Source organism: Mirounga angustirostris, unplaced genomic scaffold (assembly GCF_029215605.1).
Source record: "Mirounga angustirostris isolate CCGP_5_RB_7025 unplaced genomic scaffold, mMirAng1.0.hap1 SCAF_10, whole genome shotgun sequence".
NCBI classification, from domain to species: Eukaryota; Metazoa; Chordata; class Mammalia; order Carnivora; family Phocidae; genus Mirounga; species Mirounga angustirostris.
This window is the reverse complement of record NW_026991718.1, coordinates 91,904,539-91,929,116: the sequence shown is the minus strand read 5'-3', so window position 1 is coordinate 91,929,116 and position 24,578 is coordinate 91,904,539.

Sequence of the window (24,578 nt, the reverse complement as noted above, 5' to 3'; positions counted from 1 at the left end):
TAAATATCTATAAGGTCCATCTGGTCCAATGTATCATTCAAAGCTCTTGTTTCCTTGTTGATTTTCTTCTTAGATGATCTGTCCATTGCTGAGAGTGGAGTATTGAGGTCTCCTACAATTAAAGTATTGTTATCAATATGACTCTTCATTTTGGTTAACAGTTGGCTTATGTAGATGGCTGCTCCCATGTTGGGGGCATAGGTATTTACAATTGTTAGATCTTCTTGTTCGATAGACCCTTTAAGAATGATATAGTGTCCTTCTGTGTCTCTTATTACAGACTTCTGTTTACAATCTAATTTGTCTGATATAAGAATTACTACCCCAGCTTTCTTTTGAGGTCCGCTGGCATGGAAGATAGATCTCCATCCCTTCACTTTCAGTCTGGATGTATCTTTAGGTTCAAAATGAGTCTCTTGTAGACAGCATATGGATGGGTCCTGTCTTTTTATCCAGTCTGCAACCCTGTGCCATTTTATGGGAGCGTTTAGGCCATTCACGTTGTGAGTGATTATTTAAAGATCTGAATTAATTGTCATCATGTTGCCTGTGAAGACGTTGTTTTTATAGATTGTCCCTGTAAATTTCTGTTGTAGATCACTCTTGGGGTCTTTCTCCTTTTATAGAACCCCCCTTAATATTTCTTGCAGGGCCGGCTTAGTGGTCACTTATTCTTTCAACTTCTGCTGGTCGTGGAAGCTCTGCATCTCTCCATCCATTCTAAATGAAAGCCTTGCTGGATAAAGTATTCTTGGCTGCATGTTCCTCTCGTTTAGTACCCTGAATATGTCTTGCCAGGCCTTTCTGGCTTGCCAGGTCTCTGTTGATAGGTCTGACGTTATTCTGATGTTCCTCCCTCTGTACATAAGGACTCTCTTCCCTCTAACTGCCCTTAAGATGGTTTCCTTGGTTCTAAGATTTGCAAGTTTTACTATTACATGCCGGGGTGTTGGCCTGTTTTCCTTGATCTTAGGAGGGGTCCTCTCTGCCTCTAGCACTCGAATGTTTGTTTCATTCCCCAGATTAGGGAAGTTCTTAGCTACGATTTGCTCAAATACATCTTCTAGCCCTCTCTCTCTCTCCACTCCCTCCGGGATTCCAATGATTCTGACATTGGAGTGCCTCATGGTGTCACTTATTTCTCTGATTCTATTTTCATGGATTCTGAGTTGTTTTTCCCTGGCCTCCTCCTTTCCCTTTTTATCTATTATACTGTCTTCCAGATCACTAATTCTCTCTTATGTCTCAGGTACCCTAGCTTTTAGATTATCTAGATTGGATTGGATCTCATTGATAACATTTTTAAGTTCTACCAATTCCTCTTTTATTTCTGCCCTTTGAGACTCTATGTTGCCATTAATTGATTTCTCCATTCTAGCCATTGTCTTCACAATTACTAGCCTGAATTCCATCTCCAACATCTTGGTTATATCTGCATCCATTTGTAAATCTGCAGCATAAGTCTTAGTCTCTCAGTCTTTTCTGTTTTGGGGGCTCCTCCTCCTAGTCATTCTGTTGATAGGTGTTTGAGGGAATGTATAGAGTTGAAATTATTGACCAGAACCCAAGCAAGATGTACCTGTTTTCCTGGGACCTTAGGGTTGCTGGCCTCTTGTTTTCCCAGCCTGTCTTCTGTAGGAGGGGCCTGCTGTGCTGTTACTCAGGCAGCCCCGTTTGGGCGGAGTTGCCCTGCGCCCCTGTGGCAGGGGATGGGCTCAGTGGGAATCAGTCTTTGGGGCTTTTGTTCTCTGGTGCCTTTCCCTGGGGGCTTTCCGTGTCTCTTCTGTGAGTCAGAGCAGAGGAGACCGTTTCCAACCCTCTGCGTCAGAGCAGAGAGACCTCAGTCTGTTCTTCGGTGAGCTCTCCAGGTCACACTGTCTCCGTTTCTGTCCACACTGCTATAAACTGAAGTGTCCTGGATTGTGCACCCCCCTGCAGCGCTCCCAGTCCTGCCTCCAGGTTGGGGCATGTCTCTGTCCTTTTTGCTTCTAAAACCACCAGCTGCTCCCAGTTCACGCACCGCGCCACTTGGGGTCCTGTCCCGGGGACTGCAGTTCACGTGTGTGTGACTCCACCGCTGGGGGATTCCACTCCGGGGGTTGCAATTCACTTGTGGGACCCCGGCGCACCGGGTTTCCGTCTCACAGGCTGCAGTTCGCGTGTGCGCGACCGTCGCTCCGGGTTCTGTCCAGGTGGCTTCGGTTAGCATGTGCGCGACCCCGCAGGTCTGGTCCTTCACCCCCGGGGCTGCCCTAAAGTCCTTTCCGTACCCTACTGGTCTGCGAGTCTGTGCCCATCCACAGTGCGCAAGGCTATCACTCACTGGCGAAGTAGGATCCCCATGTCCAGGCACCCTCCCGCTGCCATTTATCCTCCGATATCTGCCCGCAGAATCACGGCTCTCCGCTTTGTACCTCAAAACCAACCGCCTGTGTTATTCTGTTTGTAGAGATCCAGATCTTCTTACATCTCAGGCTGGTTTCGTGGGTGCTCAGAGTGGTCTGTTAGATATCCAGCTCAATTCTGGGACCAGTTGAAATAGGGTCCCCTACTTCCCCGCCATCTTTCCCCTGGAGCCTCCATTTTTGATTGCACCTCATTAATAGTCTTTTTGATTTCGACTTCATTAGATTTTAGTTCTTTTATTTCTCCAGAAAGGGTTTCTCTAATATCTTCCATGCTTTTTTCAAGTCCAGCTAGTATCTTTAAAATCATCATTCTGAACTCTAGTTCTGACATCTTTTTTTTTTTTAATTTTTTTATTCTCATGTTAATCCCCATACATTACAACATTACTTTTAGATGAAGTGTTCCATGATTCATTGTTTGTGCACAACACCCAGTGCTCCATGCAGAATGTGCCCTCCTCAATACCCACCACCAGGCTAACCCATCCTCCCACCCCCTCCCCTCTAGAACCCTGTTTGTTTTTCAGAGTCCATCGTCTCTCATGGTTCGTCTACCCCTCCGTCTACCCCGCTTCATTCTTCCCCTCCCGCTACCTTCTTCTTCTTTTTTTTTTTTTCTTAACATATATTGCATTACTTGTTTCAGAGGTACAGATCTGAGATTCAACAGTCTTGCACAATTCACAGCGCTTACCAGAGCACATACCCTCCCCAGTGTCTATCACCCAGTCACCCCATCCCTCCCACCCCACCCCCCACTCCAACAACACTCAGTTTGTTTCCTGCGATTAAGAATTCCTCATATCAGTGAGATCATATGATACATGTCTTTCTCTGTTTGACTTATTTCACTCAACATAATACCCTCCAGTTCCATCCACGTCGTTGCAAATGGCAAGATCTCATTCCTTTTGATGGCTGCATAATATTCCATTGTATATATATACCACCTCTTCTTTATCCATTCATCTGTCGATGGACATCTTGGCTCTTTCCACAGTTTGGCTATTGTGGACATTGCTGATATAAATATCGGGGTGCACGTACCCCTTCGGATCCCTACTTTTGTATCTTTGGGGTAAATACCCAGTAGTGCAATTGCTGGATCATATGGTAGCTCTATTTTCAACTTTTTGAGGAACCTCCATACTGTTTTCCAGAGTGGCTGCACCAGTTTGCATTCCCACCAACAGTGTAGGAGGGTTCCCCTTTCTCCGCATCCCCGCCAACATCTGTCGTTTCCTGACTTGTTAATTTTAGCCATTCTGACTGGTGTGAGGTGGTATCTCACTGAGGTTTTGATTTGGATTTCCCTGATGCCAAGCGATATTGAGCACTTTTTCATGTGTCTGTTGGCCATTTGGATGTCTTCTTTGGAAAAATGTCTGCTCATGTCTTCTGCCCATTTCTTGATTGGATTCTTTGTTCTTGGGGTGTTGAGTTTGATGAGTTCTTTATAGATTTTGGATACTAGCCCTTTATCTGATATGTCATTTGCAAATATCTTCTCCCATTCTGTCGGTTGTCTTTTGGTTTTGTTGACTGTTTCCTTTGCTTTGCAAAAGCTTTTTATCTTGATGAAGTCCCAATAGTTCATTTTTGCCCTTGCTTCCCTTGCGTTTGGCGATGTTTCTAGGAAGAAGTTGCTTCGGCTGAGGTCAAAGAGGTTGCTGCCTGTGTTCTCCTTTAGGATTTGGATGGACTCCAGTCTCACATTGAGGTCTTTCAACTATTTGGAGTCTATTTTTGTGTGTGGTGTAAGGAAATGGTCCAGTTTCATTCTTCTGCATGTGAGACTTTTCTTGTTTCTTGAGAAAGGCTTGTTTTGCTATATACTTTCCTCTTTTGACTGCCTTTGCTGCATCCCAAAGATTTTGAACAGTTGTGTTTTCATTTTCATTGGTTTCCATGAATTTTTTTAATTCTTCTCAATTTCGTGGTTGACCCATTCATTCTTGAGTAGGATGCTCTTTAGCCTCCATGTATTTGAGTTCTTTCCGACTTTCCTCTTGTGATTGAGTTCTGGTTTCAAAGCACTGTGGTCTGAAAATAGGCATGGAATGATCCCAATCTTTTGGTACCAGTTGAGACCTGATTTGTGACCTAGGATGTGATCTGTTCTGGAGAATGTTCCATGGGCACTAGAGAATAATGTGTATTCTGTTGCTTTGGGATGGAATGTTCTGAATATATCTGTGAAGTCCATTTGGTAGTGTGTCATTTAAAATTTTTATTTCCTTGTTGATCTTTTGCTTGGATGATCTGTCCATTTCAATGAGGGGGGTGTTAAAGTTCCCTACTATTATTGTATTGTTGTTGATGTGTTTCTTTGCTTTTGTTATTAGGTGGCTTATATTATTATCTGCTCCCATGTAAGGGGCATAGATATTTACAATTGTTAGATCTTCTTGTTGGATAGACTCTTTATAGTGTCCTTCCTCATCTCTTATTATAGTCTTTGATTTAAAATCTAATTTGTCTGATATAAGGATTGCCACCCCAGCTTTCTTTTGGTGTCCATTAGCATGGTATATTGTTTTCCACACCCTCATTTTCAATCTGGGGGTGTCTTTCGGTCTAAAATGAGTCTCTTGCAGACAGCAAATCAATGGGTCTTGTTTTTTAATCCAATCTGATAGCCTGTGTCTTTTGATTGGGGCATTTAGCCCATTTACATTCAGGGTAACTGTTGAAAGATAGGAATTTAGTGCCATTGTATTGCCTGTAAGGTTACTTTTACTGTATATTGTCTCTGTTCCTTTCTGGTCTAAGTTGCTTTTAGGCTCTCTCTTTGCTTAGAGGACCCCTTTAAAAGATTTCTTGTAGGGCTGGTTTCGTGTTTGCAAATTCCATTAGTTTTTGTTTGTCCCGGAAGCTTTTTCTCTCTCCTGTTTTCAATGACAGCCTAGCTGGCTATAGTATTTTTGGCTGCAAATTTTTTTCATTTAGTGCTCTGAATATATCATGTCAGTCCTTCCTGGCCTGCCAGATCTCTGTGGATACTTCTTCTGCCAATCTAATGTTTCTACCCTTGTAGGTTACATATCTCTTCTCCCAAGCTGCTTTCAAGATTTTCTCTTTGTCTCTGCGGCTCGTAAGTTTTACTTTTAAATGTTGCGGTGTTGACCTGTTTTTATTGATTTTGAGGGGGCTTCTCTGTATCTCCTGGATTTTGATGCCTGTTTCCTTCCCCAAATTAGGGAAGTTCCCTGCTATTATTTGCTCCAATATACCTTCTGCCCCTCTTTCTCTTTCTTCTTCTTCTGGGATCCCAATTATTCTAATGTTGTTTTGTCTTATGGTATCACTTATCTCTTGATTCTGCCCTCCTGATCCAGTAGTCGTTTATCCTCTTTTTCTCAGCTTCTTGATTTTCCACCATTTGGTGTTCTATATCACTAATTCACTCTTCTGCCTCATTTATCCTAACAGTTGGAGCCTCCATTTTTTTTTTTTAATTTTGTTATGTTGTGTTAGTCACCATACAATACATCATTAGTTTTTGATGTAGTGATCCACAATCCATTGTTTTCATATAACACCTAGTGCTCCATGCAGTACGTGCCCTCCTTAATACCCATCACCGGGCTAACCAATCCATCCTCCCCCCTCCCCTCTAAAACCCTGTTTGTTTCTCAGGTCCATAGTCTCTCATCGTTCATCTCTCCTTCCAATTCCCCCCGGCCATTTTCCCCTTCCTTCTCTTAATGTCCTCCATCTAATTCCTTATGTTCCACAAAAAGCTGAAACCATATGATAATTTACTTTCTCTGCTTGACTTAATTCACTTAGCATAATCTCTTCCAGTCCCATCCATGTTGATGTAAAAGTTGGATATTCATCCTTTCTGATGGCTGAGTAATATTCCATTGTATATATGGACCACATCTTCTTTATCCATTCATCTGTTGAAGGGCATCTCGGCTCTTTCCACAGTTTGGCTATTGCAGACATTGCTGCTATGAACATTAGGGTGCATATGGCCCTTCTTTTCACTACATCTGTGTCTTTGGGGTAAATACCCAGTAGTGCAATTGCTGGGTCATAGGGTAGCTCTATTTTTAATTTTTTGAGGAACCTCCACACTGTTTTCCAAAGTGGCTGTACCAACTTACATTTCCACCAACAGTGTAAGAGGGTTTCCCTTTCTCCATAACCTCTCCAACAGCTGTTGTTTCTTTCCCTGTCCATTTTTGCCATTCTAACTGGTGTAAGGTGGTATCTCAGTGTGGTTTTGATTTGGATTTCCCTGATGGCTAATGATGATGAACATTTTTTCATGTGTCTGTTAGCCATTTGTATGTCTTCTTCAGAGAAGTGTCTGTTCATCTCTTCTGCCCACTTTTTGACTTGATTATTTGTTTTTTGGGTGTTGAGATTGAGAAATTCTTTATAGATCTTGGATACCAGCCCTTTATCTGTAGTGTCATTTGCAAATATCTTTTCCCATTCTGTGGGTTACCTCTTTGTTTTGTTGACTGTTTCCTTTGCTGTGTAGAAGCTTTTTATCTTGATGAAGTCCCCAAAGTTCATTTTTGCTTTTGTTCCATTAGCTTTTGGAGATGTATCTTGAAAGAAGTTGCTGTGGCCGATGTCAAAGTGGTTACTGCCTATGTTCTCCTCTAGGATTTTGATGGATTCCTGTCTCACATTGAGGTCTTTCATCCACTTTGAGTTTATCTTTGTGAATGGTGTTAGAGAATGGTCGAGTTTCATTCTTCTGCATGTGGCTGTCCAATTTTCCCAGCACCATTTATTGAAGAGACTGTCTTTTTTCCATTGCATGTTTTTTCCTGCTTCGTCAAAGATTATTTGACCATAGAGTTGAGGGTCCATATCTGAGTTCTCTATTCTGTTCCATTGGTCTGTATGTCTGTTTTTGTGCCAGTACCATGCTGTCTTGGTGATCACTGCTTTGTAATATAGCTTGAAATCGGGCAACGTGATGTCCCCAGCTTTGTTTTCCTTTTTCAACATCTCCTTTGCAATTCAGGGTCTTTTCTGATTACATACAAATTTTAGGATTGTTTGTTCCAGCACTTTGAAAGATGTCATTGGAATTTTGATCAGGATGGCATTGAAGGTATAGATTGCTCTGGGTAGCATAGACATTTTAACAATATTTATTCTTCCGATCTATGAGCATGGAATATTTTTCCATATTTTTGTGTCTTCTTCAATTTCTTTCATGAGTGTTTTGTAGTTCCTAGAGTATAGATCCTTTACCTCTTTGGTTAGGTTTATTCCAAGGTATCTTATTGTTTTTGGTGCTATTGTAAATGGAACCATTTCTTTAATTTCTCTTTCAACAGTTGCGTTGTTAGTGTATAAGAAAGCAACTGATTTCTGTGCATTGATTTTGTATCCTGCCACATTACTGAATTGCTGGATGAGTTCTAGTAATTTGGGTGTGGAGTCTTTTGGGTTTTCCACATAAAGTATCATGTCATCTGAGAAAAAAGAGTTTGACTTCTTCTTTGACAATTTGAATACCTTTTATTTCTTTTTGTTGTTTGATTGCTGTTGCTAGGACTTCTAGTACCATGTTGAACAACAGTGGTGAGAGTGGGCATCCTTGACGTGTTCCTGATCTTAAGGGAAAGGCTCTAAGCTTTTCCGCATTGAGGAGGATATTCGCTGGGGGGTTTACATAGATGGATTTTATGAACTTGAGGAATCTTCCCTCTATCCCTATACTCTGGAGAGTTTTAATCAGGAAAGGATGCTGTATTTTGTCAAATGCTTTTTCTGCATCAATTGACAGGACCATATGGTTCTTCTCCCTCCTCTTATTAATATGTTCTATCACGTTGATTGATTTGAGAATGTTGAACCACCCTTGCATCCCAGGGATAAATCCCACTTGGTCGTGGTGGATGATCCTTTTAATGTATTGTTGGATCCTATTAGCTAGGATTTTGTTGAGGATTTTGGAATCCATATTCATCAGGGATATCAGTTTGAAATTCTCCTTTTTGATGGGGTCTTTGCCTGGTTTGGGGATTAAGGTAATGCTGGCCTCATAGAATGAGTTTGGAAGTTTTCCTTCTGTTTCTATTTTTTGAAACAGCTTCAGTAGAATAGGTATTATTTCTTCTTTGAATGTTTGGTAGAATTCCCCAGGGAATCCATCAGGCCCTGGACTCCTGTTTTTTGGGAGGTTTTTGATCACTGCTTCAATCTGGTTCCTGGTTATTGACCTATTCATGTTGTCAATTTCTTCCTGTTTCAGTCTTGGCAGCTTATAGGTTTCCAGGAAGGCCTCCATTTCATCCAGATTGCTCAGTTTATTGGCATATAGTTGTTGATAATAATTTCTAATAATTGTTTCTATTTCCTTGGTGTTGGTCGTGATCTCTCCCTTTCATTCATAATTTTATTAATTTGGGTCCTTTCTCTCTTCTTTTGGATAAGTCTGGCCAGTGGTTTATCAATCTTATTAATTCTTTCAAAGAGCCAACTTCTAGTTTCATTGATCTGATCTACTGTGTTTCTGGTTTCTAATTCATTGATTTCTGCTCTAATTTTAATTATTTCTCTTCTAATGCATGGCTTACGCGTCATTTGTTGCTTTTTCTCTAGTTCTTTAAGGTGTAGAGTTAGTTGGTGAATTTGGGATTTTTCTATTTTTTTGAGTGAGGCTTGGATGGCTATGTATTTCCCCCTTAGGACCGCCTTTGCAGTATTCCATAGGTTTTGGACCGATGTGTTTTCATTCTCATTGATGTCCATGAATTGTTTAAGTTCTTCTTTGATTTCTTGGTTGACCCAAACATTCTTGAGCAGAGTGGTCTTTAGCTTCCAAGTGTTTGAATTTCTGCCAAATTTTTTCTTGTGATTGAGTTCCAGTTTTAGAGCATTTTGGTCTGAGAATATGCAAGGAATAATCTCAATCTTTTGGTATTGGTTGATACCTGATTTGCGACCCAGTATATGGTCTATTCTGGAGAAAGTTCCATGTGAGCTCGAGAAGAATGTGTGTTCTGTTGTTTTAGGGTGGAATGTTGTGTAAATATCTATAAGGTCCATCTGGTCCAATGTATCATTCAAAGCTCTTGTTTCCTTGTTGATTTTCTTCTTAGATGATCTGTCCATTGCTGAGAGTGGAGTATTGAGGTCTCCTACAATTAAAGTATTGTTATCAATATGACTCTTCATTTTGGTTAACAGTTGGCTTATGTAGATGGCTGCTCCCATGTTGGGGGCATAGGTATTTACAATTGTTAGATCTTCTTGTTCGATAGACCCTTTAAGAATGATATAGTGTCCTTCTGTGTCTCTTATTACAGACTTCTGTTTACAATCTAATTTGTCTGATATAAGAATTACTACCCCAGCTTTCTTTTGAGGTCCGCTGGCATGGAAGATAGATCTCCATCCCTTCACTTTCAGTCTGGATGTATCTTTAGGTTCAAAATGAGTCTCTTGTAGACAGCATATGGATGGGTCCTGTCTTTTTATCCAGTCTGCAACCCTGTGCCATTTTATGGGAGCGTTTAGGCCATTCACGTTGTGAGTGATTATTTAAAGATCTGAATTAATTGTCATCATGTTGCCTGTGAAGACGTTGTTTTTATAGATTGTCCCTGTAAATTTCTGTTGTAGATCACTCTTGGGGTCTTTCTCCTTTTATAGAACCCCCCTTAATATTTCTTGCAGGGCCGGCTTAGTGGTCACTTATTCTTTCAACTTCTGCTGGTCGTGGAAGCTCTGCATCTCTCCATCCATTCTAAATGAAAGCCTTGCTGGATAAAGTATTCTTGGCTGCATGTTCCTCTCGTTTAGTACCCTGAATATGTCTTGCCAGGCCTTTCTGGCTTGCCAGGTCTCTGTTGATAGGTCTGACGTTATTCTGATGTTCCTCCCTCTGTACATAAGGACTCTCTTCCCTCTAACTGCCCTTAAGATGGTTTCCTTGGTTCTAAGATTTGCAAGTTTTACTATTACATGCCGGGGTGTTGGCCTGTTTTCCTTGATCTTAGGAGGGGTCCTCTCTGCCTCTAGCACTCGAATGTTTGTTTCATTCCCCAGATTAGGGAAGTTCTTAGCTACGATTTGCTCAAATACATCTTCTAGCCCTCTCTCTCTCTCCACTCCCTCCGGGATTCCAATGATTCTGACATTGGAGTGCCTCATGGTGTCACTTATTTCTCTGATTCTATTTTCATGGATTCTGAGTTGTTTTTCCCTGGCCTCCTCCTTTCCCTTTTTATCTATTATACTGTCTTCCAGATCACTAATTCTCTCTTATGTCTCAGGTACCCTAGCTTTTAGATTATCTAGATTGGATTGGATCTCATTGATAACATTTTTAAGTTCTACCAATTCCTCTTTTATTTCTGCCCTTTGAGACTCTATGTTGCCATTAATTGATTTCTCCATTCTAGCCATTGTCTTCACAATTACTAGCCTGAATTCCATCTCCAACATCTTGGTTATATCTGCATCCATTTGTAAATCTGCAGCATAAGTCTTAGTCTCTCAGTCTTTTCTGTTTTGGGGGCTCCTCCTCCTAGTCATTCTGTTGATAGGTGTTTGAGGGAATGTATAGAGTTGAAATTATTGACCAGAACCCAAGCAAGATGTACCTGTTTTCCTGGGACCTTAGGGTTGCTGGCCTCTTGTTTTCCCAGCCTGTCTTCTGTAGGAGGGGCCTGCTGTGCTGTTACTCAGGCAGCCCCGTTTGGGCGGAGTTGCCCTGCGCCCCTGTGGCAGGGGATGGGCTCAGTGGGAATCAGTCTTTGGGGCTTTTGTTCTCTGGTGCCTTTCCCTGGGGGCTTTCCGTGTCTCTTCTGTGAGTCAGAGCAGAGGAGACCGTTTCCAACCCTCTGCGTCAGAGCAGAGAGACCTCAGTCTGTTCTTCGGTGAGCTCTCCAGGTCACACTGTCTCCGTTTCTGTCCACACTGCTATAAACTGAAGTGTCCTGGATTGTGCACCCCCCTGCAGCGCTCCCAGTCCTGCCTCCAGGTTGGGGCATGTCTCTGTCCTTTTTGCTTCTAAAACCACCAGCTGCTCCCAGTTCACGCACCGCGCCACTTGGGGTCCTGTCCCGGGGACTGCAGTTCACGTGTGTGTGACTCCACCGCTGGGGGATTCCACTCCGGGGGTTGCAATTCACTTGTGGGACCCCGGCGCACCGGGTTTCCGTCTCACAGGCTGCAGTTCGCGTGTGCGCGACCGTCGCTCCGGGTTCTGTCCAGGTGGCTTCGGTTAGCATGTGCGCGACCCCGCAGGTCTGGTCCTTCACCCCCGGGGCTGCCCTAAAGTCCTTTCCGTACCCTACTGGTCTGCGAGTCTGTGCCCATCCACAGTGCGCAAGGCTATCACTCACTGGCGAAGTAGGATCCCCATGTCCAGGCACCCTCCCGCTGCCATTTATCCTCCGATATCTGCCCGCAGAATCACGGCTCTCCGCTTTGTACCTCAAAACCAACCGCCTGTGTTATTCTGTTTGTAGAGATCCAGATCTTCTTACATCTCAGGCTGGTTTCGTGGGTGCTCAGAGTGGTCTGTTAGATATCCAGCTCAATTCTGGGACCAGTTGAAATAGGGTCCCCTACTTCCCCGCCATCTTTCCCCTGGAGCCTCCATTTTTGATTGCACCTCATTAATAGTCTTTTTGATTTCGACTTCATTAGATTTTAGTTCTTTTATTTCTCCAGAAAGGGTTTCTCTAATATCTTCCATGCTTTTTTCAAGTCCAGCTAGTATCTTTAAAATCATCATTCTGAACTCTAGTTCTGACATCTTTTTTTTTTTTAATTTTTTTATTCTCATGTTAATCCCCATACATTACAACATTACTTTTAGATGAAGTGTTCCATGATTCATTGTTTGTGCACAACACCCAGTGCTCCATGCAGAATGTGCCCTCCTCAATACCCACCACCAGGCTAACCCATCCTCCCACCCCCTCCCCTCTAGAACCCTGTTTGTTTTTCAGAGTCCATCGTCTCTCATGGTTCGTCTACCCCTCCGTCTACCCCGCTTCATTCTTCCCCTCCCGCTACCTTCTTCTTCTTTTTTTTTTTTTCTTAACATATATTGCATTACTTGTTTCAGAGGTACAGATCTGAGATTCAACAGTCTTGCACAATTCACAGCGCTTACCAGAGCACATACCCTCCCCAGTGTCTATCACCCAGTCACCCCATCCCTCCCACCCCACCCCCCACTCCAACAACACTCAGTTTGTTTCCTGCGATTAAGAATTCCTCATATCAGTGAGATCATATGATACATGTCTTTCTCTGTTTGACTTATTTCACTCAACATAATACCCTCCAGTTCCATCCACGTCGTTGCAAATGGCAAGATCTCATTCCTTTTGATGGCTGCATAATATTCCATTGTATATATATACCACCTCTTCTTTATCCATTCATCTGTCGATGGACATCTTGGCTCTTTCCACAGTTTGGCTATTGTGGACATTGCTGATATAAATATCGGGGTGCACGTACCCCTTCGGATCCCTACTTTTGTATCTTTGGGGTAAATACCCAGTAGTGCAATTGCTGGATCATATGGTAGCTCTATTTTCAACTTTTTGAGGAACCTCCATACTGTTTTCCAGAGTGGCTGCACCAGTTTGCATTCCCACCAACAGTGTAGGAGGGTTCCCCTTTCTCCGCATCCCCGCCAACATCTGTCGTTTCCTGACTTGTTAATTTTAGCCATTCTGACTGGTGTGAGGTGGTATCTCACTGAGGTTTTGATTTGGATTTCCCTGATGCCAAGCGATATTGAGCACTTTTTCATGTGTCTGTTGGCCATTTGGATGTCTTCTTTGGAAAAATGTCTGCTCATGTCTTCTGCCCATTTCTTGATTGGATTCTTTGTTCTTGGGGTGTTGAGTTTGATGAGTTCTTTATAGATTTTGGATACTAGCCCTTTATCTGATATGTCATTTGCAAATATCTTCTCCCATTCTGTCGGTTGTCTTTTGGTTTTGTTAACTGTTTCCTTTGCTTTGCAAAAGCTTTTTATCTTGATGAAGTCCCAATAGTTCATTTTTGCCCTTGCTTCCCTTGCCTTTGGCGATGTTTCTAGGAAGAAGTTGCTTCGGCTGAGGTCAAAGAGGTTGTTGCCTGTGTTCTCCTTTAGGATTTGGATGGACTCCAGCCTCACATTGAGGTCTTTCAACCATTTGGAGTCTATTTTTGTGTGTGGTGTAAGGAAGTGGTCCAGTTTCATTCTTCTGCATGTGTCTATCCAATTTTCCCAACACCATTTGTTGAAGAGACTGTCTTTGTTCCATTGGACATTCTTTCCTGCTTTGTCGAAGATGAGTTGACCATAGAGTTGAGGGTCCATTTCTGGGCTCTCTATTCTGTTCCATTGATCTATGTGTCTGTTTTTGTGCCAGTACCATGCTGTCTTGATGATGACAGCTTTGTAATAGAGCTTGAAGTCCGGAATTGTGATGCCACCGGCTTTGCTTTTCTTTTTCAATATTCCTCTGGCTATGCGGGGTCTTTTCTGGTTCCATACAAATTTTAGGATTATTTGTTCCATTTCTTTGAAAAAAGTGGATGGTATTTTGATGGGGATTGCATTGAATGTGTAGATTGCTCTAGGTAGCATTGACATCTTCACCATATTTGTTCTTCCAATCCATGAGCATGGAACGTTTTTCCATTTCTTTGTGTCTTCCTCAATTTCTTTCATGAGTATTTTATAGTTTTCTGAGTACAGATCCTTTGTCTCTTGGGTTAGATTTATTCCTAGGTATCTTATGGTTTTGGGTGCAACTGTAAATGGGATCGACTCCTTAATTTCTCTTTCTTCTGTCTTGTTGTTGGTGTATAGGAATGCCACTGACTTCTGTGCATTGATTTTATATCCTGCCACTTTACTGAATTCCTGTATGAGTTCTAGCAGTTTTGGGGTGGAGTCTTTTGGGTTTTCCACATAAAGTATCATATCATCTGCAAAGAGTGAGAGTTTGACTTCTTCTTTGCCAATTTGGATGCCTTTGATTTCTTTTTGTTGTCTGATTGCTGTGGCTAGGACTTCCAATACTATGTTGAATAGCACTGGTGATAGTGGACATCCCTGCCGCGTTCCTGACCTTAGGGGGAACGCTCTCAGTTTTTCCCCATTGAGAATAATATTTGCTGTAGGTTTTTCATAGATGGCTTTTATGATATTGAGGTATGTAACCTCTATCCCTATACTCTGAAGAGTTTTGATCAAGAAAGGATGCTGTACTTTGTCAAAAGCTTTTTCTGCATCTATTGAGAGGATCATATGATTCTTGTTCTTTCCTTTGGTAATGTACTTTATCACATTGATTGATTTGCGGATGTTGAACCAACCTTGCAGCCCAGGGATAAATCCCACTTGGTCATGGTGAATAATCCTTTTAATGTACTGTTGGATCCTATTGGCTACTATTTTGGTGAGAATTTTTGCATCCATGTTCATCAGGGATATTGGTCTGTAATTGTCCTTTTTGATGGGGTCTTTGTCTGGTTTTGGGATCAAGGTAATGCTGGCTTCATAAAATGAGTTTGGAAGTTTTCCTTCCGTTTCTATTTTTTGGAACAGTTTCAGAAGAATAGGTATTAATTCTTCTTGAAATGTTTGGTAGAATTCCCCTGGGAAGCCATCTGGCCCTGGGCTTTTGTTTTTTGGGAGATTTTTGATGACTGCTTCAATTTCCTTAGTGGTTATAGGTTTGTTCAGGTTTTTTATTTCATCCTGGTTCAGTTTTGGTAGTTGATACATCTCTAGGAATGCATCCATCTCTTCCAGGTTATCTAATTTGCTGGCATAGAGTTGCTCATAATATGTTCTTATAATTGTTTGTATTTCTTTGGTGTTGGTTGTGATCTCTCCTCTTTCATTCATGATTTTGTTGATTTGGGTCATTTCTCTTCTCTTTTTTATAAGTCTGGCCAGGGGTTTATCAATCTTGTTAATTCTTTCAAAGAACCAGCTCCTAGTTTCGTTGATCTGTTCTACTGTTCTTTTAGTTTCTATTTCATTGATTTCTGCTCTGATCTTTATGATTTCTCTTCTCCTGCTGGTTTTAGGCTTTATTTGCTGTTCTTTCTCCAGCTCCTTTAGGTGTAGGCTTAGGTTGTGTACTTGAGACCTTTCTTGTTTCTTGAGAAAGGCTTGTATTGCTATATACTTTCCTCTTAGGACTGCCTTTGCTGCATCCCAAAGATTTTGAACAGTTGTGTTTTCATTTTCATTGGTTTCCATGTATTTTTTTAATTCTTCTTTAATTTCCTGGTTGACCCATTCATTCTTCAGTAGGATGCTCTTTAGCCTCCATGTATTTGAGTTCTTTCCGACTTTCCTCTTGGGATTGAGTTCTAGTTTCAAAGCATTGTGGTCTGAAAATAGGCAGGGAATGATCCCAATCTTTTGGTACCGGTTGAGACCTGATTTATGACCTAGGATGTGATCGATTCTGGAGAATGTTCCATGGGCACTAGAGAAGAATGTGTATTCCGTTGCTTTGGGGTGGAATGTTCTGAATATGTCTGTGAAGTCCATTTGTTCCAGTGTGTCATTTAAAGTCTTTATTTCCTTGTTGATCTTTTGCTTAGATGATCTGTCCATTTCAGTGAGGGGGATGTTAAAGTCCCCCACTATTATTGTATTGTTGTCGATGTGTTTCTTTGCTTTTGTTATTAATTGCCTTATATAATTGGCTGCTCCCATGTTAGGGGCATAGATATTTACCATTGTTAGATCTTCTTGTTGGATAGATCCTTTAAGTAGGATATAGTGTCCTTCCTCATCTCTTATTACAGTCTTTGGTTTAAAATCGAATTTGTCTGATATAACGATTGCCACCCCAGCTTTCTTTTGCTGTCCATTAGCATGGTAAATGGTTTTCCACCCCCTCACTTTCAATCTGGGGGTGTCTTTGGGTCTAAAATGAGTCTCTTGCAGACAGCATATTGATGGATCTTGTTTTTTAATCCAGTCTGTTAGCCTGTTTCTTTTGATTGGGGCATTTAGCCCATTTACATTCAAGGTAACTATTGAAAGATAGGAATTTAGTGCCATTGTATTGCCTGTAAGGTGACTGTTACCATATATTGTCTGTGTTCCTTTCTGGTCTATGTTGCTTTTAGGGTCTCTCTTTGCTTAGAGGACCCCTTTCAAGATTTCCTGTAGGGCTGGTTTCATGTTTGCAAATTCCTTTAGTTTTTGTTTGTCCTGGAAGCTTTTTATCTCTCCTTCAATTTTCAATGACAGCCTAGCTGGATAGAGTATTCTTGGCTGCATATTTTTCTCATTTAGTGCTCTGAATATATCCTGCCAGTCCTTTCTGGCCTGCCAGGTCTCTGTGGATAGGTCTGTTGCCAATCTAATGTTTCTACCATTGTAGGTTACATATCTCTTCTCCCGAGCTGCTTTCAGGATTTTCTCTTTGTCTATGAGACTCGTAAATTTTACTATTAGATGTCGGGGAGTTGACCTATTTTTATTGATTTTGAGAGGGGTTCTCTGTGCTTCCTGAATTTTTATGCCTGCTTCTTTCCCCAAATTAGGGAAGTTCTCTGCTATAATTTGCTCCATTATACCTTCTGCCCCTCTCTCTCTTTCTTCTTCTTCTGGGATCCCAATTATTCTAATGTTGTTTTGTCTTATGGTATCGCTTATCTCTCGAATTCTGCCCTCATGATCCAGTAGTTGTTTATCTCTCTTTTTCTCAGCTTCTTTATTTTCCATCATTTCATCTTCTATATTACTGATTCTCTCTTCTGCCTCATTTATTCTAGCAGTTAGCGCCCCCATTTTTGATTGCACCTCATTAATAGCCTTTTTGATTTCTACTTGGTTGGATTTTAGCTCTTTTACTTCTCCAGAAAGAGTTTCTCTAATAACTTCCATATTTTTTTCAAGCCCAGCTAGTATCTTTAAAGTGATGATTCTGAACTCTAGATCTGACATCGTACTAATGTCCGTATTGAGTAGGTCCCTGGCAGTCGGTACTGCCTCTTGTTCTTTTTGTTGAGGTGATTTTTTCCGTCTCGTCATTTTGTGCAGAGGAGAATAGAGTAATGAGAGAACAAAATGCTAGCAGAGTAACCACGTCCCCAGAAAATATACTCTAAACAAATCAGAAAAGACCTGAAGCAGTGGGATAAGAAGGGGAAAGAGAGAAAAAAGAAAAAGAAAAAAAAAGAAAAAGATAAAGATAAAAACAAAAACAAACAAAACAAAACAACAACAACAAAAGAAAAACCAGAATGTGATCAAATATGATCTATATGGTATATAGATCAGTGCGACACACTCGATTTGGGGTGTATTTTGGTCTTTTAGAAGAAAGTGTCTCCCAAAATTTTAAAGAAAGAAAAACTTATATATGTACAAAAATAAGGGTTGATAATGATGAAGGGATGGAAAATGACTGTAAAAATGGAAATTATAAAAAATTTTATAAAAGGAATTGATAAGAAGTTGTTTGAAAAAAGAAAGAAGAGGATTTAAAAAAAGAAAAAAGACAAAGAAAAAAAAAGGGAGAGGATGTGATCAGGCAGGGGAATAGAAAACACCATATACTAGAGATTTAGGGTATATTTTAATCTGTTAGAAGAAACTATCTCAAAATTTTAAAGAGAGAACAACTTATATATATAAGCCAAAAATACGGGTAACTACTATGAAGGGATAGAATATGACTCTAAAAATGAAAAATAAAAATGTTTTTTTTAAAAAAAAGGGATTGATAAGATGTTGTTTGAAAAAGGGAAAAAGAAAAATTCAAAAAGAAATAAAAAGACAAAAGACAGTTAAAAAAAAATTAACTTTAAAAGACTAAGGAATCATGGTAAAAAAGCCGTGAATTCTATGTGCAGTAGTCCCTTAGCGCTGGAGTTCGGCTGTTCTCATTGATCGGTAAACTTGGTCTTGGCTGGCTGTTCTCGCTGATCTTCTGGGGAGGGGCCTGTTGCCGTGGGTTCCAAATGTCTCTGCCGGAGGCGGAATTGCCCCGCCCTTGCCCCGGCCCGGCTAAGTAATCTGCTCGGGTTTGCTCTCCGGGGCTTTTGTTCCCTGCGAGCTTTCCGTATAGCTTTGGAGGCGGAGAATGAAAATGGCGGCCTTCCAATCTCCGCCCTGGAGGAGCCGAGAACTCGGGGCCCCGCTCCTCAGTGAGCCCCCAGAGAAAAGCCGTCAGTCACTCCCGTCTCCCCAGTCTGCAGCTGCACTCCGTGCTCAACCGGCCTGTGACCGCGCGTTTCTATCTCTGGCACCCGACCCCGGGTGGAGTCTCCAAACCCGGCATATCCTGCGGTGCACTCCCGCGCGGCTCCTCCCGGGGGAGGAGGGTGAGTCTCCCTGGATCTGCCGCTTGTTGGGTCCCTGCTGGAGGAGCAGGGGCCCGACTGGGCCGCGGATCACGGTTTATGGCCACCCCGAGCTGAGAGCCCGCGCCTGGGCTCCGCCTCTGCAGCCGGCTTCCCTGCTCCGATACCTGGGAGCTCTGCCACACTCAGGCACCCCTGGTCTTTCTGTGACCCCGAGGGTCCTGAGACCACACTGTCCTGGAGGGTTCCACCCCCCGCTTAGCCACCAGAGTGACGTCCCTCGGCGGAGCAGACTTTTAAAAGTTCCGATTTTGTGCTCCGTGGTTCTATCACTTGCCAGAAGCGGCCGACGGAGGCCCCTCCCCCGCCGTCTATCCTCCCGAATATCGCCGCGGATTCACTTCTCCGCACCTCCTACCTTCCAGAAAGTGGTCGCTTTTCTGATGAGAGAGTTGTTGCTCTTCTTTTCTTCGATCTCCTGTTGGGTTTGTAGGTGTTCAGAATGGTTTGATCCCTATCCAGCTGAATTCCTGAGAGGAGACGAAATCCAGGTCTCCTACTCCTCCGCCATCTTGCTCCGCCCCCCCTCTAGTTCTGACATCTTACTAATGTCCGTATTATTTAGGTCCTGGCAGTGGGAACTGCCTCTTGTTCTTTTTTTTGAGGTGATTTTTTCTGCCTTGTCATTTTGTCCAGAGGAGAATAGATGAATGAGAGAACAAAATGCTCCATGGTAACAATGACCCCTGAAAAATTTACACTAAGCAAATCAGAAGAGACCTGAAACTGGAGAAAAAGAAAGGGAAAGAAAGGAAAAAGAAAAAGAAAAGGTAAAAAAAAAAAACCTATAGAATATGATCAAATATGTTCAGGCTGGTTTATAGATCAGTGCCACACAGTAGATTTTGGGTGTATTTTGGTGTTAGAAGAAAGTGCCTCCCAAAATTTTAAAGAAAGGAAAAAAATATATATGTATAAAAATAAAGGTAAATATGATGAAGGGATGGAATATGACTGTAAAGATGAAAATTATGAAAGATTTTATAAAAGGAATTGATAAGAAGTTGGTTGAAAAAAGAAAGAAGAGGATAAAAAAAAGGAGTGAATGTGATCAGGCAGACTAGAACAAAGCCATACACTAGAGATTTAAGGTATATTTTGGTGTTAGCAGAAAATGTATCCCAAAATTTTAAAGAGAGAATGATTTATATATATAGACCAAAAATACGGTTAACTACTATGAAGGGATAGGATATGACTCTAAAAATAAAAAATAAAAAAAAAAGATTTTTTAAAGAAAGGGATTGATAAGATGTTGGTTGCAAAAGGGAAAAACAAAAATTCAAAAAAAAAAAAAGAAAAAGAAGAAAAAAGAAATTAAAAACATTAACTTTGAAAGACTAAAAAATCATGGGAAAAAAGCCATGAATTCTATGTGCTGTATTCCCCTAGTGCTGGCATTCTGCCATTCTCATTGATCAGTAAACTTGGTCTTGGCTGGCTGTTCTCGCTGATCTTCTGGGGGAGGGGCCTGATGCAGCAGTTCTCAAATGTCCTTGCCGGAAGCAGAATTGCCCCACCCGGCCAGGGCCAGGCTAAGTAATCTGCTGGGGTTTGCTCGCGGGAGCTTTTGTTCCCTGCAAGCTTTCTGTCTAGTTTTGGAGGACTTGAGTGAAAATGGCGGCCTCCCAATCTCCGCCCCAGAGCCAAGAACTTGGGGCCCCACTCCTCAGTGTGCCCCCAGAGAAAAGCAGTCAATCACTCCTGTCTCCCCGGTCTCTGGCCACACTCTGTGCTCACCTGGCCTGTGACTGAGCATTTCTATCTCTGGCACTCGACCCTGTGTGGAGTCTCCAAACCCAGCAGATCCCTGTGGTGCACTCCTGCACCACTCCTCCCGGGGAAGGAAGGGGAGTCTCCTCAGATCTGCCACTTGCTGGGTTCCTGCTGGAAGAGCAGTGGCCCGACTGTGCCACGGAGCATAGTTTATGGCAACCCTGAGCTTAGAGCCCACTCTTAGGCTCTGTCTCTGCAGCCAGCTTCCCCGCTCCAATACCTGGGAGATCTGCTGCACTCAGGCACCCCTGTTCTTTCTGTGGCCCTGAGGGTTCTGAGACCACACTGTCCCAGTGAGTGTTCCACCCCCTGCTTAGTCACTGGAGGGACGTCCCTCAGCGGAGCTGCCTTCTAAAATTTCTGATTTTGTGCTCTGCTGCTCTATCACTTGCCAGTAGTGGCTGATGGAGGCCCCTTCCCCCGCCCTCTATCTTCCTGAATATCACCTCGGATTCACTTTTCTGCACGTACTACCTTCCAGAAAGTGGTCGCTTTTCTGTTCAGAGGGTTGTTGTTATTCTTTTCTTCGATCACCTGTTGAGTTTGTAGGTGTTCAGAATGGTTTGATCCCTATCTAGCTGAATTCCTTGGACCAGACGAAATTTAGGCCTCCTACTCCTCTGCCATCTTGCTCCTCCCCCCACAGCAACTCTTGAAAAAGGACACAACTTTCCAGGTTTATTTCCCCCGCTTTCCAACTAAAGGGAAAAATGAAGGGGGGGGTAATCAGAGGGAGAGGTGAACCATGAGAGACTATGGACTCTGAGAAACAAGCAGGGTTTTAGAGGGGAGGGGGGTGGGGGAATTGGTTAGCCCAGTGCTGGGTATTAAGAAGGGCATGTACTGCAGGTAGCACTGGATGTTATACCAAAACAATGGATTGTGGATCACCACATCAAAAACTAATGATGTATTGTATGGTGACTAACATAACATAATAAAATTTAAAAAAATAATAATAAGCATCTTACTTCAAATGCCCTAAATAAATATACTATAAAAATATATATTTTTAAAGATTTTATTTATTTGTCAGAGACAGAGAAAGAGAGAGCACAAGGAAGGGAGCGGCACACAGAGGGAGAAGCAGGCTCCGTGCTGAGCAAGGAGCTGGATGTAGGACTCAATCCCAGGACTGGGATCATGACCTGAGCTGAAGGCAGATGCTTAATCAGCTGAGCCACCCAGGCATCCTATAAAAATAATTTTTTTGACACTACATTTTCCCACAAAGAAACACACTCATCAATTTACCAACACCACAGTCTCTAGTTAAAGAACATCACATGGGTTGAATTTGAGATGTGTGCCCTATTTTGTGAGCCCAGAAAGTTTTGCTTCATACATTTAGGCTGAGGGAGAAGTGAAGTGTCAGCATCTTCAACAAGTGTCAGATCTCTTGGACCCATGTACAGTTCACAGGCACTTTGAAGGACTTTCATGTTCAGCCTTAATTTTACTCTGTGTTTTTCTGCCCAATGCATTCATTTAAGTATGATCTGTGTGTGAGATAACCATGAACTCCCCCAAAGTTGAAAAATTAGTGAAGAAAATGTTTGGAAAAAAGGAAAGGGAATGAGAGTAATATATCTTTACTTTATATTTTGTGTATAAACTGAATTTGTTATTTTCCTATTGTTGTTTATTACTTATGTAAAATTTTTTTTGTTGTTCAAGGGATATATTTTTCTGTTTGGATTGGGATGGAATATATTATATTTTCCCATTAATAAATAAAAATAAAAGTTAATGGCTTTTCACTTATGGACAGGGTTTTGAGAATACGTTTAAGTTGTTTAGCAAGGGATAGTCGTATGCTGTCAATTTCTGTGCGGACTTACACTGTAGAGTGGATGATGGAGGAATTTGTTTGTATGTTGACTGTATGGTGGGTGTTGTGCATATTTATCTTGTCTAATCTTCTCAGCATCCCATTGGGGGCAGGCACATCAACTCATTATGCAGGGAAGTCATTGTAGCTTACATGGAACTACATTTCCCAGAACTCCCTCCCATGCATGGTTCTAGTTTTTGGTTTGGTGAGTCTGGAAACCTGAAGGGAAGTTGCAACCCTTGAGTGATGCAGTGTGCAGGCTCACCTGGTGGGTGTGAGCTCCCATTCATTTCCTCCTCCAGCTTTTCCAAATCCTGGGCTATATGGTGAAGGACCAATTTCTTCTGAAGGTTACCTGTGTAATCAAGATTGGAGATGGTGAGAAGGGATGTGGGCTTTAGTCTGTCTTTGAGGGTTCCTGCTTCATGTTCAGCTTTTCTTCCAGATACTCCATCTTGCTAATCTTCGTGAATTCAGACCCACCACCAGATGCACAAGCAATGGCCATTCTAGACTTTTCTACCTGCTCTCGCATTGCACAAGATCCAGTCCCTGTAATAAATCCCTTGTTCCATGTCACTCACGGGGCTTAAGATCCAGAAGTCATCAGACTCGGAAGATGTTTTTTACACTTGGCCATACAGCTCCTTAGGGAACTTGCGAGAAGTGAATAAAATTTATTCAACTCCTATCCTGTGCCAGGCCATGGGCTCAGTGCTGTTAATGCATTTAATATTTACAACAGGTATTATTACCATTTTATAGGTGAGGCAGCTCAATTTTTCTTAGGGCTAGTTCTACAAATATATATATATATTTTTTGCCTTGGGGCAAGTTGATCTCCAAAATCTATTTTTTATGGAGCATCTGTCGTTGTAAAAATATTACTCTGGAGACAAATTTTCTGAGAGCAGTAAATACCAGAAGCCAAGCCAAAAACTTCAACACTCTGTTGAGATTGGGGAAAAGGCAACATTGACTTATTTTTACTTAAATTTGTGACCTGGAGAAAAATCAACAGGGATGGTTTTCTTCTTGTCCTGTGGCTGCAAATTCTTTGCATGTCCATTTATTTCACTAAAGCAATTGGTTGCCCAAAGTGCTTGGAGACATGGGTTATAAGATTCTACAGCTGTAAATTCATTTCCCAGAATTCAGAAAAGTGTGGTGCTCAAAACATCACTTCCATGAAAATTTAGTTTACTCAGGTTGTGTATTTGAATATTAATCATAGCCTGTCATGAATCAGGCTGGTTGGTTGACCAGCTGGCTCACCATTTCTTTGTGTTCCATCTTCCTCATGTCTTTTGCTTCTTACTTCAAGGCTGGCATTCAAATGCCAGGTCCTGAGCATGTTTTGAAAGAATACATTTGAATGCAATTACTAAGCCTTCTTTAGAAGTCCAGCAGCCCTGTCCATTATAATAATTGATAGTCCAGAAACCTGTTAGAGAGAAAGGAATTTAATCAAAGCTAAAAGTAATTTATAGGGTAAGTCCGACATACACATACTTTCTCTAAGCCTTGGTTTGATTGGTTTTCATTTTTGGGATGTGTATTTGACGTTTGAAACAATTTTGGTCAATAATGCTTTCATTCAAGGCCGAGAGTTCTTTGACCTGTGTATAGAAAATGAGGGAGAGAGCCAAGAGAAATTTGGTGCCAGTGGTGACTGCTGAACTCTTAGGATCATTAAAATATACTGCTAACTGCATGCAATAAGCACATTAGACTCAGGTTTCTCCTTTGGAATAGTATTGGCCAGTTTCCCAGGAGAGAAAGTTCTTTGCTCTTCCCAAGGATTCTATCTTCCATTGAACAGACTGTTGTCCAGTTTTTAGTGGCTGCCACAGATGCTGTCGGTGCTCTGTCCTTACCTCTCCTGCACGTATCTCTGATAGCCTTAGGTACCCATGTCTTCTTACTGGGAACTCTGTGATTCTTCCTGAGGTTTTTCTAGAGTTAAGAGCAGGTAGGCCTGGACACTAATTCTGGGGAGTTAGTGTATCAGGAAGTAGCTCTTGGACAATGATGGATGGGACCTGGTGGGGAAATACACAGCTGTCCCTCATAATGGACAACCATGAGGTGTGTTCTCTACAGTCTTCCAGAGTTTTCAGTGAGGTTGAGGCCCAGTGGACCACAGAAGGGACTTTTTCATTTACACACCTCTTTACCTTCCCTTCCCCGACTCATTTCTTCACTCTCTTAACTGT